The sequence below is a fragment of the Parasteatoda tepidariorum genome, chromosome 6, assembly GCF_982258835.1.
Source record: "Parasteatoda tepidariorum strain Cologne lab strain chromosome 6, Ptep-v5.0, whole genome shotgun sequence".
NCBI lineage: Eukaryota > Metazoa > Arthropoda > Arachnida > Araneae > Theridiidae > Parasteatoda > Parasteatoda tepidariorum.
In genome coordinates, this window is record NC_141760.1 from 79,778,980 (window position 1) to 79,795,695 (window position 16,716).

The window sequence follows — 16,716 nt, forward strand, 5'->3', positions numbered from 1 at the left end:
TCGGGAGGGGCCCTGGCCCCCTCGGCACCCCCCATATATACGCCCCTGCGCTACAGATGTTCGAACAGATGTTCTCTAGTTGATGTTCTCTAGAAACAGATGTTCTTTAGTTGAATCCAAAACTGCAATGCTAACGTAACATTACGTTTTGGACGCAACATTACAGTTTTGAATCCAACTCAAATGAGCTATTTGTTACAGATGATAAAATAGTGTTTGCCTTAATGGCAACAAATCAATAAACAAACGGGACTGAAACTATAATCCAGCCCAGCAATAAATCTCGACAACTTGATCTAGACACGATGATCCACTCCTTCCACTTGTTTATTTTTTTGTAGTTTTGATGTGAACCTCATTTAGCTTTCAAATCATCTGCTTAATTTGTTTTAAGCCAGTTCAAGACAGATCTGCCGTCGTCAGGTTTTCTCAAAAAATTTTATTGCGTCACATTTTTGCTCCTTTCAACAGCATTTTAGATCCAAGTTTAGAGTAACCTTTCTCTCCTTGGCTCAATGACAAAGTATAAACCTGAATGACTACAATAGTAAGACGGCGTCTTAAAAACCACCAGGAAAGAGGATATTTGACTTAGGTTTTCCACATTTCTTTCAGAGAACAGAAATACTGTATATTATTCAAAAAATAAAAATTTTATAATTGCACGTAAATATTGGGAAAATAATTCTTTCAGAAATTTATTAAGAGAAATAAGCATTGAGATAAGAGCTATGAGTATTAGGAAGTGAAACTGATTTTTCACACGTATATAAGTTAAAGTCTTAATTAATCTATTGATAATAAGATAATTTCAATATTTATTGATAGTTTTTAAATAATTATGAGTTTTGTGTTATAAATATTATTGTTAATGTGTTCTAAATGTATAATTATGTTCTGAGTGGATCCCCAACTTTGGGATATAAAATACTTTTACTGACACTCATGGACTAGGATAAGAAAAAACATTCAAAATTAGATGGGACCAGAACCAAACTTTAAGAAGTCGTCAGCCTTTGAATGGAATGTAACTTAATAGTTCGTTTACCTTTATGAACTATTTTAAGACAATTATTATTTTTAATTTAATATTACCTAAAATAAATAAAATAAAAATAGCGAAAGAACTAGCACATCCGAAGAAGAAACTTAATACAAATGATTATCCTAGATTACAATTAGATTATTATTTGGTCAAATTTACTTTTCAGTTTCGTACATCTTTCTAAATATTTGATAATAAGACTATAATTTTAAAACTAGCATATCCGGTAAAATGTTGCCATAAGATCGGAAAAATTACCAAATAAATGGCTTAAAGGCCGTATATTTTGGTTTTTATTACCAGAATTATGCTGCTTTTTTATCAGAAAAGTTATTAGCATAGACCACGGTCACATTGCATTATTTTTTTCTCCGTGTAAAATGTAACTTATGAATCTATTAGTCAGAAGCTATAATTTCATTTAAGTGAATTATTTTCATCTTTTTTCAATTAGAAACTATCATTATGTCTTGTCTTTAAATTCAATAATAATAAACTTTACACTACAGCCGTATTTCATAAAATTGTTTCCAAAAGTAACTTAAGTCAGTGTGAAATGGCTTAGAAAACACTTCATTTTCACGAACTCTTAATCCCGAGGCATTTTTTAATAGTACTCCAAACTTAACTCTTCTCAGAACCATTTTACTGTTCCCCTACGACTCCATTTTCGGGAATCAGAATTTTTTTAAACCGTTATTAGCATAAGCGACTAATACTTTTAAGGGTTGGGGCATTGTAATATTATTCCAGCAATTATAAGAAAATTGGGACTGCTTAAATATGGCGAGAATAACTTCAATCTGCATCTGCTACATAATCTTCCTTTCTTCATATAATATTTAATTAATACTTTTCCTTTCATTTTGGAACTGAGAGCTCTTTTATTTATTTTAAAAGGTTCTAAGCAAGCTATTCAGTCTTCCTAAATTGCTTAATTTATTTTATTGGCTAAATATTAACAAATATTATCAAATGCTAAAAGAAAATTTTATTTTAACTAATAATGTAACATTGCGAATAAAATTATTAATTAATACTAACCTAAATTTATAGTTCGCCAACTTCCAAATCAGTCCGAAATTTTCTTGGTAAATAAACGTTATGATGATAAAATTACTTAAATTTTATAATTATTGTTTAGGAAAAAAATATTGTATTTACAAAAATTCTGTTACCATTTTTTGCACATATTCTTTACGCGCAAAGTTAAAATAAGTATAACTAATAAAACTTTAATGGAACATCATGAAATTCGTAAATAAAATAACAGTCACAAATTTTCACGCCCAAACATTTATCACTTATTTTTTTGTTTCCTATTCAATTCTTATTTTTATCTAAAAGAAATGTTTCTCTTAAAATGATAAACTATAATAATTATTTATATAAATGTTAGTACTGAATGTGAAATTGATGCCTCTTTTTAATTTTAGATAAATTGATAAAATACTCATTATTTCAAGAAATGGAGAAAAAACTTTGCATTTTTATTTTGAGCTTATTTTTGGCATGTATTTTTAAAAAGTACTGATACTCAATCTTTAATTGCATTATATTTAAGAATTATTTTCCTAAGAATGTGATAGTATAAGATAGTAAAATATATGTGATACTGTGTGATAGTAAAAATATTCTAGGTTTAAGATTTGCATTTTAGTACAGTTTCGTTAATTTCAACAAAGTAATTTTGTTCCGGGAAATAGAAAACATTAAAGAAATCCTTATCTTTTTAAATTTTTATACGTATGTTCCTATAAAATGTTCAAACAGTTTCATTAATATTTAACATGTAGTGTGTATTCATTTCTTACATTTTTTTTACCAAAAACATGAATTAATTAAAATTTGATATCTAGTTAATAGACTTATATTAATGCATTATATACATATATGTATAAATCTGAAAGCAAAAATTTTCAATTCAAGATTTTAAAAGAAACAAACATAAATTTAAGTGGTGCAGTTAAAACTTAGTGCATTCCACAATTATTCTCTTAATCTGAAAATAAAAGCATATGCAATACTGCACTTTGTTTTCATACTATGAATTTTTTAATTACATTTAAAAGAAAAAAGATTTCTTCACTGCTTTGTTGAAAGTTAGACAATAAAAAATTTCTGGCATTTTATCAACATTAAACTGTCTGGGACCGCGTGTAACTAAATGCATTGTCTGATTTGCAATTAGTATCCATCTTCGTACAGTTGTCATTATTTCAGTCAACACTTCCTCAATAGGTGACAAGTATAAGTCAGAAACTATATTATTAGATGTCGCTTTCTGTGTGCATTCAAAAGAATCGTTATTTTCCAAACAATTAATTCAAATATTATTTTTACTACGATTTTAGTTTACCTAAAAATAGAGATCCAAGTTAACCAAAATAGAAAATCAATTATTAAATATATGCTAAATTAAAAGTATTATTTTTTTCTTTTTATTTTACATGTTAAGTGAATTGCAATAAAAATGTTTAATAATGATAATAATAGTATTATATAGTAAGTCGCAAACATTAATAATTAATAAGATCAATGTTATTTCATTAAATTAAGTAGTTTAATTTCACAAACTTATTTTTTATTACGAGAAAAACTAATTGGAAACTTATTCGCTTTTTAACAAAATGATAAGGGCTATGTTTATGAATTAAAAAAAAAATTGTGAAAAAAACAATCTTATTGCGAAGATAAAATTAATTGTAGACGCTAAAATTATTATATTTATAAAATGGCAATATGTTAAAAAAAATATTCGATTCACTTAAATTATTGATTTACCACAAATATGATTAATTTTCTATTCTGAAGACATATTTTATCATGTTGTTTAATAGAGCTGAATTAATTCGCAACTTACATTTCTTTCTATACAAATGTTTCGTGCTTTACAGTGTTATAGTTTAATTTTCGAAATTTCCAAAAACATTATCTCTTAACTTCGATAGTATATAATTAAATTTATGAAATAAATATTCATCAATTAGTCTGTACACTCTCCAAAAAATTGATTCAACGTTGATGTGATAAAAACAATCGTGATATGATGTAAGTATCTTGGAACCTTAATAAAACCAATTAATTAAATCGAATGAAATAAGTTAAGGTGAATGAATAATAGAAATATTAAATTGAACTATGTTTTCGTCCAAATTGAACCAAAGTATCGTGTTAAATAAAGTTAAAGGAGTCCGAGAACCTGGATCAACTTAACGCCATATTGCGCTGAGAGAAAAAAATATGGTTAAATCTACCAGCATATGGTAAAGTTTACCATGTTTCTGGCTCTATGGGAACACAAAAAGCGCGATAATTTTTACCCAAGCATTTTAGTAATGGCTTTTAGTAAAATAAGCAATAAAATAAGGCTTGATTTCCATACTATTTGGTTGTAAATGTCAGAAAATTTGGTATTTTTAATGTGATACCTTACAGATAAAAAAAAAACTTTTATTTGGTTAAATTTATTTTTCAGTTTTGCATTTTTACCGAATTTGTAGTAATAAGAACTATAATTTTGGAGTAATAAGAACTATAATTTTTAATTATAAATTTATAATAAGAACTATAATAAAATAACCGATTAACTATAACCATGCAAATGAAAAAAGTACTAAATGAATGGTATAAATGCCGTGTATTTTAGTTTTATTACCATAATTATGATTCTTTTACCAAAAATGTCATTACCATACAAGTAGTTGCAAAAAATCAAGAAGATAATATGATTTAATTTGCTCCGAAATTTCCAACAGTGAAAAGTTCAAATTTCCTGTAAGAAATCATGGAATAATTTTTATATTAATAGTTTTCTTAAAATATAGCAGCAATTGAAAGAATACTATGTAGAATAGTGTTTTTGGATTAAGTGTCTATCTACTTATATCTCAGCAATGTCATTATGCTATCATTCTATCTGAATGACATTTATATTGCAGAATAATAACGCACGTCAGTGTTACAAAAGTATCTAACACTGACTTTGTAAATTTTGGAAAGAAAAAAAAAAGAATAGTTAAAATATGAGATCTTACTCCCAGATTCATTATTCATATTTGTTTATAATTATTCACTGGCTCTCGGTGACTAATGAAGGTCAACGTTCTAGACAAATTTTATAAAATACTGTGTCATACACGTCAAGATGGTGGCTCCAAAGGACAAGTTTAGCTACGGATAAAAATGTTGGACAATGTTGCTTATTTTTATGATGCTAAATTTAAACATTAGAACCGATTTTTGCCAAAAATTTCTTTATTCGAATGTATGTTAGCATAAACAACTTTATTTTTTTTATTTTCTAAAACAGATGGAGCCAGTCCAAGAGTGCGAATGAAAATGTCCTTGAATTAATTTTAGGGCAGCATTTGAAAATGATTTATTACTTCGCTATGTATTTCAAACTGGGCAAATGAAATATGACTGGGAGTTTGACACTTAATTTCATTCAAATAATTAAATTGTTACTTCGGATAGTTGCCAGTGTAACGATAGCTAACAGATAAGATTTTGAAAGTTAATTTTAATTTTAAATATTAGTTTTAAATGTATTACTTTGCTAAGTATTTCACACTGGGTGAATGAAGTGTGACTGAAAGTTTGACACTTAATTTCATTCAAATAATTAAATTGTTACTTCGGATAGTTGCCAGTGTAACGATAGCTAACAGATAAGATTTTGAAAGTTAATTTTAATTTTAAATATTAGTTTTAAATGTATTACTTTGCTAAGTATTTCACACTGGGTGAATGAAGTGTGACTGAAAGTTTGACACTTAATTTCATTCAAATAATTAAATTATTACTTCGGATAGTTGCCAGTGTAACGATAGCTAACAGATAAGATTTTGAAAGTTAATTTTAATTTTAAATATTAATTTTAAATGTATTACTTTGCTAAGTATTTCACACTGGGTGAAGGAAATGTGACTGAAAGTTTGACACTTAATTTCATTCAAATAATTAAATTGTTACTTCGGATAGTTGCCAGTGTAACGATAGCTAACAGATAAGATTTTGAAAGTTAATTTTAATTTTAAATATTAGTTTTAAATGTATTACTTTGCTAAGTATTTCACACTGGGTGAATGAAGTGTGACTGAAAGTTTGACACTTAATTTCATTCAAATAATTAAATTGTTACTTCGGATAGTTGCCAGTGTAACGATAGCTAACAGATAAGATTTTGAAAGTTAATTTTAATTTTAAATATTAATTTTAAATGTATTACTTTGCTAAGTATTTCACACTGGGTGAAGGAAATGTGACTGAAAGTTTGACACTTAATTTCATTCAAATAATTAAATTGTTACTTCGGATAGTTGCCAGTGTAACGATAGCTAACAGATAAGATTTTGAAAGTTAATTTTAATTTTAAATATTAATTTTAAATGTATTACTTTGCTAAGTATTTCACACTAGGTGAAGGAAATGTGACTGAAAGTTTGACACTTAATTTCATTCAAATAATTAAATTATTACTCTGGATAATTTAATCAAAAGATAATAGATAAGATTTTAAATGTTAAAATAATAATTAATTTTATGAATAAAGTGAATAAAGTGGTAATATAATAATAAAAGTATGACTCAGTTAAATTAGAGAACGGGATAATAAGAAAAATAAAATTTTAACATAAAGTTTATTTTCGTCAAAGATAAAACTAGGTATAGTTACTCATATTATTCTAACGTTCGTAATTGTTTATAAAATCACACTCAAATAGTTTGTCATTGGCTTTTGTAAATGTCACCGTCATTATGCAGTGCACCAGTAAAATTGGAAAAGTCTCCATTATTTTCTATTCAGTGTATTAATTTTGAAACTTGTAAGAATTTGCATATATACTTTTAGGATAATTAAAAATGCATGAAGAATTCGATTATCCTAAACTCTCTTATGCTAATTGCAATGACAATGGGTCTTGTATGATGCAGGCGCAGAAGAATAGTAATTCAATTTAATTGAGCATTTGTTAATAAAGTCGTTGAGTATTTTGGCATTAAAAGTTTTGCAAACATTTATTGCAAACAGCTTAAAATAATTACGACTAAAAGAATAAAATAAAAAAAATTCATATTACCATAAAAATATCTGTGATTGTTGTAATTAAATTAAAAACATTCATGTAAATTTAGTGCTTCAATTTGGTTTATTAATTTTTAAGGTAATAAGACTCAAAAATGTTCATTTAAGAGCCTTTAAATCTTTTATTTTTTTTATTGCGTTGTTGAGAGTTAGATAACAAAAGATTTGGCATACCTTCAACAATGAATTATTTAATACATTGTAGACCGTGTTACTGACAATGCTTTCCTGACAAAACATTGTTGACATCAATTCTGCTGACACTTTGTAAATTTGTGATGTGTCAGAGTGGAAGGCTTCCTTTTTTCTCCTTTTTCTTTTTTTCTTTTTCTTTCTTCTCATAATGAATCACTTTCAAAACATTTTCCAGCAAACTTTCATATTTCTCAGAGCAGATTAACTCATAACAGTTGAATATCTATTTACTCGATTACAAAAATCAAGCAGTCTGCTTTATTGTATCAGCCCTACCTCATTTCAAATTTAAAGAGATAAACATTCATATTTGCATTTATTTGGAATAATATTAATTTTATGTCTGCTTAGCTAGGATAAAGAATTTGTCGTAAAACCTAGTTATCATTTTCAAAACTTTTCTTCACTTCCTTGCTGGTTTTTAAACGAAAAAGTTTTAAAAAGTTCAAGTTCAGTTTTTTAAATAAGTTCAATGAAATTTTTTAAAAAATACTGCAAGTTTCAAGTTAAATAACAGCAACTAATAATTAATAAGTGCTTTTTTGAGGAGAACAACTCCATGTTAAATTATTATATAATTTAAAAATCTCATAAAAAGAATTTTATATCATCAACCATTTCTTAACACTAAAATAATACCATCATACAGGGCTCGAAAAACCGCCCGTCCTCGGCTGCCAAAAATTCCCCGCTGACAACGAATTTCTCGAATCCGACGTCCGCGCTGACCGCCATTTTCCCGTTGATGTTCGTGATACATTTTCAATTTTTGTCATTAGAATTGATGTTTTCTCCGTCTGGTAGTACTGCAGCGGTTGAAAGGGGCTTTTTAGCAATGAACTTACAGAAAAACACATTACGTACTGATCTTGAACAAGAAACGTAAAACGTAATTATGAACATCTACCTAAATAGAAAACCCCTTTCAGATTTCTGTGCAGAAACCTCTGTATATCATTGACTTGATTGTGGAACTGGCAAACGTCATATTTGATTCATATAAAAAACGCAGTACCCTCGGATAAATTGACATTCCAGATATCTTGAACTTCGTCATTATAATTATTTCATAAAAGAAATAAATTATTTCATAAAAGAAATACTAGGTTACTATTAGTAACCTAGTAATTCTTTTATTACTGTATAATGTAATCCTACTATTTGTAATCCCAGTAACTGCCAATTCATTGTGCAATTTACATAAATGGTTGTAATAAATAAGAGAAAATTATATTTTTACTTATTTAGAAGCGACGGCTTAGTTTCAAAGGAGGACGGGTACATTGTTGGACAAGCCGTCCTCGGGGACGGGTGAAATTTCTGAGTTTTTTCGAGCCCTGCGATCATATTTATTTTATATTATGAAACTGAGGATCTTCTGTTTTATTGAATTTTTATTTAATTATCTTTTATTAACACATATATATTTTATTTCCCATCTTTTATTTCCACAGTAAACTAATAGAGCGGGTTTTTTTGTATTTTTTTAAGTTGTGTGTGATATAAAAAATATTGCTAATTTGTTCATATGCTTGAAAACTCAACTCAACTGGAGAGACACGCATCTTTAATTCAATAAAATATTTCAAATAGAATATAAAACAGACTCAATCATTTTTTTTTTAAATATTTTTTAAGGATATTAATGTTGCATATTATTTTTGAAAGAAAAATATATTTATTTTGAGTTTTTTTTTAAATTTAAAATTAGATTACTAAATATATTTTGGGGCATCATCTTTTTTTCGGAAAAACAATATTTAAACCAGCAGAAATATTATTCCTTTTTTGGATATTTTTCAACTTATCCTGGTTTGTTAAGTTGGATTCATTTCTTTTTTTTTTTAAAAAAAAAGGTGGAAGAAAAGAAAGAAAGAAAAACTTTTAAGTGCCGTAATATCGCAAGTTTATGTGAGGAATAAAAATTTCCGAATCTAGTTAATTTCTTAGAATTCAAATTTTACTTTTTATTATGGACTTTTTTACATGGATTTAACAAATAGCTTTAGTAGATTTTAAAAATTATTTTTGAAAATGCAAAAAATAGCATAAAACAAAATTAAGAAAAGGGCTTCATGGTTAAGAAGAAAAATTCACCGTTTTTGTCCAATTATTATTTATTTGGTGTGCATGGGCAAATTGTCATCGTCTTAGAAGACTAATTTTTATTCGAAATTTGATGTCAAAACACTATTAAAAGCGTTTTAATAGTTTGAAAACGTAACATTTTTTTTTAATTTTATATATTTATTTATTTGTTTTGTATGCATCTTATCTGTATTTTCTTATTTGTATTATCTTTTTTAAATGACGTCTTCGAGTTGTGAATGGGACATTATACAAAGTCAAAAAAAAAAGGGCGAACTCGACAATAAAGGTGAAAATGTCATTTTATCATTGAGATGTAAAGATTGTTTCTTTTAAATATCTAATATCCCGATAAATATCTTCTTACGAAATCAGTAAACAATTAGAATATTTTAGTAACCATATGAAACCTGTCTACATTAAGAATCATTTGCTCGAATCCACAGACGTCTGTCTAGCTACTTAAATTATACCGTAATAAAAACCTTGCCTCAACTAGTTACTTTGAGTGTTTTATATCACACCATAAAAACTCTCAGCGGGAAAAAAAAACTTAAATCCCGCTAAAAGATCATACATATAAATATTTTAACTTGCCAGGAACAAGAACTTTTCGGAAGAGAAAAGTACAAGTGTCATAAATTCCTTCCTGTGTCATTGTGACTACTTCTAGATGGATGGCAACGTCTTCAAAATCGTCTGAAACGATACAGCATGTAAATTCTTTTTTTTTTTTCCATCTACCAGGGGACATTGCGATGCAGAAATTTTTCACTGAACATCGTCACCAAGGGCTGTTGTAAAGTTGTCTTTCTTGCGAGAGACTGTCCCAGATTCCCTCCTTTTTCGGATGGTGGCAATCCCGACTTGTCGTCCAATAAGAACCACCCTCGCAGCACGCGGTAACCCCTATCCCATCTCAGAAGGTATCAACTATCATAGCACATTCCCTCAATTTTTCCCTCCGTCTTCTTCTTGCTTGGCTATTTGCCGGGAAAAAACCTATTTCGTGACACCTCTCCACGAGGTCCACTGGAAGACCTCTTTTAATCGTCTTTTCCCATATATTCCATGGTCATCTGGAATTCATTCATAAAATAGTAAGTACCATTAATTATGCCATTAACCCTTTTCAGATCTAACACCATGTAAAATCGATGTTTTTCATTCTTTTTGTGAATTATGACTGCTAAATATTTTTATAAACTTGTTTAATTTATTATTAATGGCGAAAACTTTGAATTAAACTGTAAAAAATGCAAATCATTAGGGAAGAAATTTTAATTAACATTCAGAAAGCTAGTTTTAGGTTTCAACCCCCATTTATTAAAGAATATTTTAAAAATTAGTAATGTCTAAAAAATAATACTATTTTTACATCTTTTTTTTTTATGTTTTTACAATAAAAAAATGCATCATACATTTTCAAACAGAAATAATCACATTTTTAGGAAATGCTGGTATCATACATTTGATTTTAAAAACAATTTGAACTATTTTCCAAAATTTCTCAGGAGAGACAATTTGGAAAAAATACTTGTTGCTCGGGAACTTTATTTTCTACTGTTTATTGAAACGAAGAAAATTAAATCTCATATTTTTATGATTATTATTATTAAAATCACTTTAATTTTAATTCAGATTAATGAAGCGTATCTTAAATGGGCCTGATTTTAATATTTTTTATTCCTTGGTTTCAGTAACTGAAATTGCGGGGTTGAGTGTATTTCGAAAAAGTAATAAGTATCTAAGAAACTTTATTTAATGCAATTTTTAATCAGTTTTTATAATATTTAAATTTTTTCACATTATTTTATAAATTGTGTAACGGAGTGATTGTTTTTCGTAAATGTTTAAAAAAAACTGGGAGAAACTATTTTTTCCTTCCTTAGTTTAGTTTTGAATGAACAGAAGTATGCAACAAAATTTTGGAGGAATAACTGAAAACATTAAAAGCAAAATAAGTTTCGATATTCTAATTGGAGAGCAGATTTTGAAATAAAATACTTACATATTATAAAGCACATAAGTTGGCTTTTAATAGTATAATTATAAACTTTTTTTCCTTAAAATTTTTATCAAAAAATAAACAATAATATAGTTAAAATTATTATTCTCACCTATTAACCAGTAAGTAGCGATAGTTAAACATCGTGGAATCAAAAACATTTTTAAAGCACTTAATTCACATCTCAGTTTTCTGTTGTTGTTTATCTTTTTCAAATTATTGAAATAAAGAAAATATTTAATGAAGTATGAATAGTATTATTAAGTAATGATATTGAACAAATAAATTTTTAAATCGACATTGGCAGAACATCGAAAAAGCTTTTGTAGAAACTGCATCGTTTTACAACTCAAAACGATATAAAATTTCTAATATATTTTATTCGTAGATTTCGTTACCAAAACGTAACACTTTTCAAATTTCCCGTATACAAAAATCGTTTAAAAAAGTTGTTAAACATTAATTTCAATTTTTGTCAACTATCCAAAATTTTTGTCAAAGCCTTGTCTGCTAAACCTTTCTAGAACCAATCGTAATACCTAAAAAAATTTTGTTTAAATCAATAAAATAAGTTTACTTTTAGTTCTTAGCAATAACATCTTTCGATAAATTAGACCTTGGGTTTACTCCATTGCTTAAACTGCAGGCTTTCCCACACAACAATCTGGTTTCGATCATATTGATCGATTGATAGGGGGTGCAGTAGACAGAGAAATCACATTAAAAAGCTCCCGGACTCTTATTTGCTAAATGGCACATAATAATTTTTCAACTTTATTTTTACTGTATTGTTTCTTTAAATTATAGTATAATTTTAAAAAGTTTGCATACCAAGTGTTCGAAAGGATTACAAAGCAAACTATTGAAGATAGATATAAAAAATGTAAATAAAAGCTTTAATAATAATACTCGAAAGGCCTGCTATATTTTAAATACTATGTATATAGATCTAAATACATTTGTTTTCTTAAAAATGCAGTTACATTTTCTAGGAGAAAAACTAATTCTGGCAAAATTACCGTACTGCATAATAATAATGTTTCTGGCAACAACCAAAAAACATAAATCTGGTAATAAAACTAAATTATATGGTATTTATAAATTATTTGGTAGTTTTTCCGTTCATATGGTAATGGTTTAACATAAATTCTGGCTTTCAGATTCATAGTTCTTATTATTAAACATTTAGTAAAAAGTATAAAACTGAAAAGAAATTTTTTCCGAATAAAGGTTTTCGTTGCCATTTTCTAAGGTATCATAATAAAATTTCCAAATTTTATCACACATTATAGTACTATATTTTATGGCTAATTTAACCAAAATCATTACCAAACAACTTCAATGAAAATTACCGAGGTTTTTGGTGTTTCCATACAACGAGAAACATGATAAATTTAACCATATTCTGGTAGTTTTGACCATGCATTTTTTTTCTCAGTGCTCATTTTTGTATTTGTAGTGTATACTGTGTACTTTGAAAAATATGTAATTAATTAAGAATAACAGAAGTTATATTCAACGTGAAATATTTAAATTATGAATTATCTTTATCGTTTGTTTATTGTTCATAGTTGCATATGTAAAATAAAACCAGTGGCCAATGCAATAAAATTAAATGGTAACTTATAACACATCGCTATTACTACGCAAAAAAAATTATAAGTTCTTTCACAAAATACTCCCAATAAATGTTATAACTGTTAATCCATGATGAATGAATATTGTATTTAACGTCATAAAAATGAAACACTATATCACTTTTATTTACTCTTTGCCAGTCTCCTATTTATATTTAATCACATTCTTCAGGAGACAATATTGGCTTTCCTGAAAATGGACAATTTTTATACAGTTTCTCATATTTTTAACGTAACAGTTACTCAAATGCCTTATAGCTAACCATGGTTATAACATGGATAACATCGATGTGGGTTCAATTCATGAAAATTTAAAATTTAAAAAAGAGTTTCTAAAAAAAAGTGCTACTGTTGTACAAATATTGTACGCCATTTTTAACGTGATGTTTAATACTTGTATCATAAAACTTACATTCCCTTTCATATTCACCATCCTCTATTTAAACATATCGATCATGGATAGCATTGCTGTGCACCTGTTCTATTCCATTTTATCACAGCTGTCCTTCGCTGTTAATTATGTTTTATGGAAATATAGTACGATTATTATGGAATTTAAAAAACACGTTTATGTCTAATCCGAACTTTTGCGCAGTATTTTGAGAGATTACACAATTCGACCCATTTTAGTTTTTTGAAGAGCATCGCCTACAATCTGAAGTATTTTGAGAGCATAATTCTTCATTATACCCAATTCAAAAAAACTTTTCCTTTATAGAGAAAGATTTCTTTGTAATGAGAACTCATAATAGCAGACAAAATTATTGTTTTGGCAAATGCCTTGCTATAGACTGAAATACTGAAAAGTACGAGAGAAATAAAACTATGAGACAATATATTCAACTTCTTTCTTTTAATTTTATTCTTATTGTCCTATTTTGTATCAAAACACATATTCTTGCTTTAGGCTACGAATTGTCGTACTATTCAGTTTTATAAATTTTATATATATATATATATATATATATATATATATATATATATATATATATATATATATATATATATATATATACATATATATATACATATATATATATATATATATATATATATATATATATATATATATATATATATATATATATATATATATATATATATATATATATATATATATATATATATATATATATATATATATATATATATATATATATATATATATATATATATATATATATATATATATAAGTTCAAAATGAAGAATAAAACAAAGAAAAATTAAAGACAATGAAAAAGGGGGAAATAATAAGTAAAAAAATAACAAACAACAGTTTTAAAAAAATAAAAAAAAATGGATGAAATTTAATTTAAAAAACCGGGAAAAAAAGATATAATCTTTTCATCAGCCCACACGATTAAATCCGTAAAACAGAGTGCTTTCTGATATTGTATCAATAAAGCCAAAGCAAATTAATACAATAGTGTGAGGAGCACTCAAAAATTTTTTTTATAAAAATTACAACAAATAAAATAGAACACAAAAAGTAAAAATAAGTAAAAATAACATGTAAAAACAGAAAATAAAATAAAATAAAAAGAAAAATTTTCATTGCCTTTAATTTTTCTTTGTTTTATTCTTCATTTTGAACTTATCTAATGGGTTCTGTTTACTTGCAGCTTAAGCGCAATAAATGAAACTTATTGTTTTTCTTAACTCTCTTGTTTGTCTTATCTTGTTTGTCTTATCTTGTTTGTCTTGCTTGTCTTATTGTTTTTCTTAACTCTGTTTTCTTGTATTTATTTACTTATTATATATATATATATATATATATATATATATATATATATATATATATATATATATATATATATATATATATATATATATATATATATATATATATATATATATATATATATATATATATATATATAAATATATATATATATATATATATATATATATATATATATATATATATATATATATATATATATATATATATATATATATATATATATATAAAATATATATTATATAATATATATAATATAATATATATATATATATATAATATAATATATATATATATATATATATATATATATATATATATATATAAACTAACTCAGTGGCGCGACAGCCCATTAAGAGGGCCAAGGCCGACTGTGCCCATCTCAGTTTTCTTGACCTTGGGCTCTGGGGTGCGGGAGCATATGTTCCGGTCAGGTGGTCAGCCGAACGCGGAACCCCCAGTGTTAGTTCCCAAGCATGCTTGGTACTCATTTTATCGACCCACTGAAGGGATGAAAGGCTGAGTCGGCCTTGCCCGGCCCAAGGATCGAACCAAGGACCTGTGGCACGACAGCGCGAAGCGCTACCGCTCAGCCACCGGGCGTCATATATATATATATATATATATATATATATATATATATATATATATATATATATATATATATATATATATATATATATATATATATATATATATATATATATATATATATATATATATATATATATATATATATATATATATATATATATATATATATATATATATATATATATATATATATATATATATATATATATATATATATATATATATATATATATATATATATATATATATATATATATATATATATATATATATATATATATATATATATATATATAATACGTCTATGCCTCTAGCCTCTAAAAAGTTTTAACGAAATAATGTAATAATGTAAAACAACGTTTTTTTTTTTTTTTTTTTTTTTTTTTTTTTGTCAGAAATATTTTTTTTTCTAAAGAAATGAAAATAAGCTGAAGAAAGAAGGAAAAAATGGAAGAAGTCTGTATACTGTTCATATCCCTTCACAGTTTTTGACCCAAAGAACATAAAGCGGAAAAAAATTTATTTTTATATTTGACATTTTATAAAAATAAGTATAAGCTAAGGAAAGAAAGAAAAAAAATGGAAGGAGTCTTTTTACTGTTCATATCCTTTCTTAGTTTTTGACCCAAAGGACATAAAAATATTTCTTTTTAAAAAATTAGACTTTTTAGTGAATAAAAGGAAAAACAACATGCAAATCAAGTACATGAATGGACACATATAGTTTAAGTTCTCTGGATAAGAACCTTCCTCAGTGTCTAACGGCATCAGCTAGAGAAATGAAATTTTATTATGTCTATTTCTGTACTTAATTTGTGTTTTATTCACGCTGTTTTTCACTTTAGTCTACGTAACACAACGCATACCCTATCCTTTTAAACTTTTGGGACTGTTGCAATATTTTAAAATCTTTCTAAGCACATTATTTTTGTATTTTTAAATGTTTAACACTTGTTGACAATGGTTCGAAAATCACTTGTAAGCGCAAGATCCTATACTAGTATGTTCAACTCTTTACACCATGCCTTTAGTTTATTTACATTTCATTTAAATCAAATTCCTTACTAAACTTTTAATAACTTGATGATGAACTATCTATGAAATTCCCAATTTCTTCAATGTTAAAGGAAAAGAAAGTATGTACTTCTATGTCTCATAGGGCCATGTCTAGGGCTTTGGAAGAAATTTAGCAATATATTTTGATAATTAAGTGTAATTATAAGAATATTACATTATTGTACTCATATCTTACATTCTATCATGATTGCTCATTTTAATGCAATGTAATAATTGGATAAATTGATTTAAAAAACTAA

The 16,716-nt window shown here is 26.3% G+C and overlaps 1 protein-coding gene across 2 annotated transcripts in view; it reads left to right on the forward strand.

Annotated features, from left to right (window-relative positions):
• LOC107442083 (filamin-A) overlaps positions 1 to 16,716 on the forward strand; it is a 71,346-nt gene that overhangs the window by 10,855 nt on the left and 43,775 nt on the right. The window contains exon 1 of one of the 2 annotated variants that reach the window (XM_087166079.1): positions 10,211 to 10,519. The exons of the other annotated variant lie outside the window; for it this stretch is intronic. The gene's annotated coding sequence lies outside the window, so the exon portion shown is untranslated. Of the gene's footprint in view, positions 1 to 10,210; positions 10,520 to 16,716 lie in introns of those variants that run through there. 2 annotated transcript variants of the gene reach the window in all.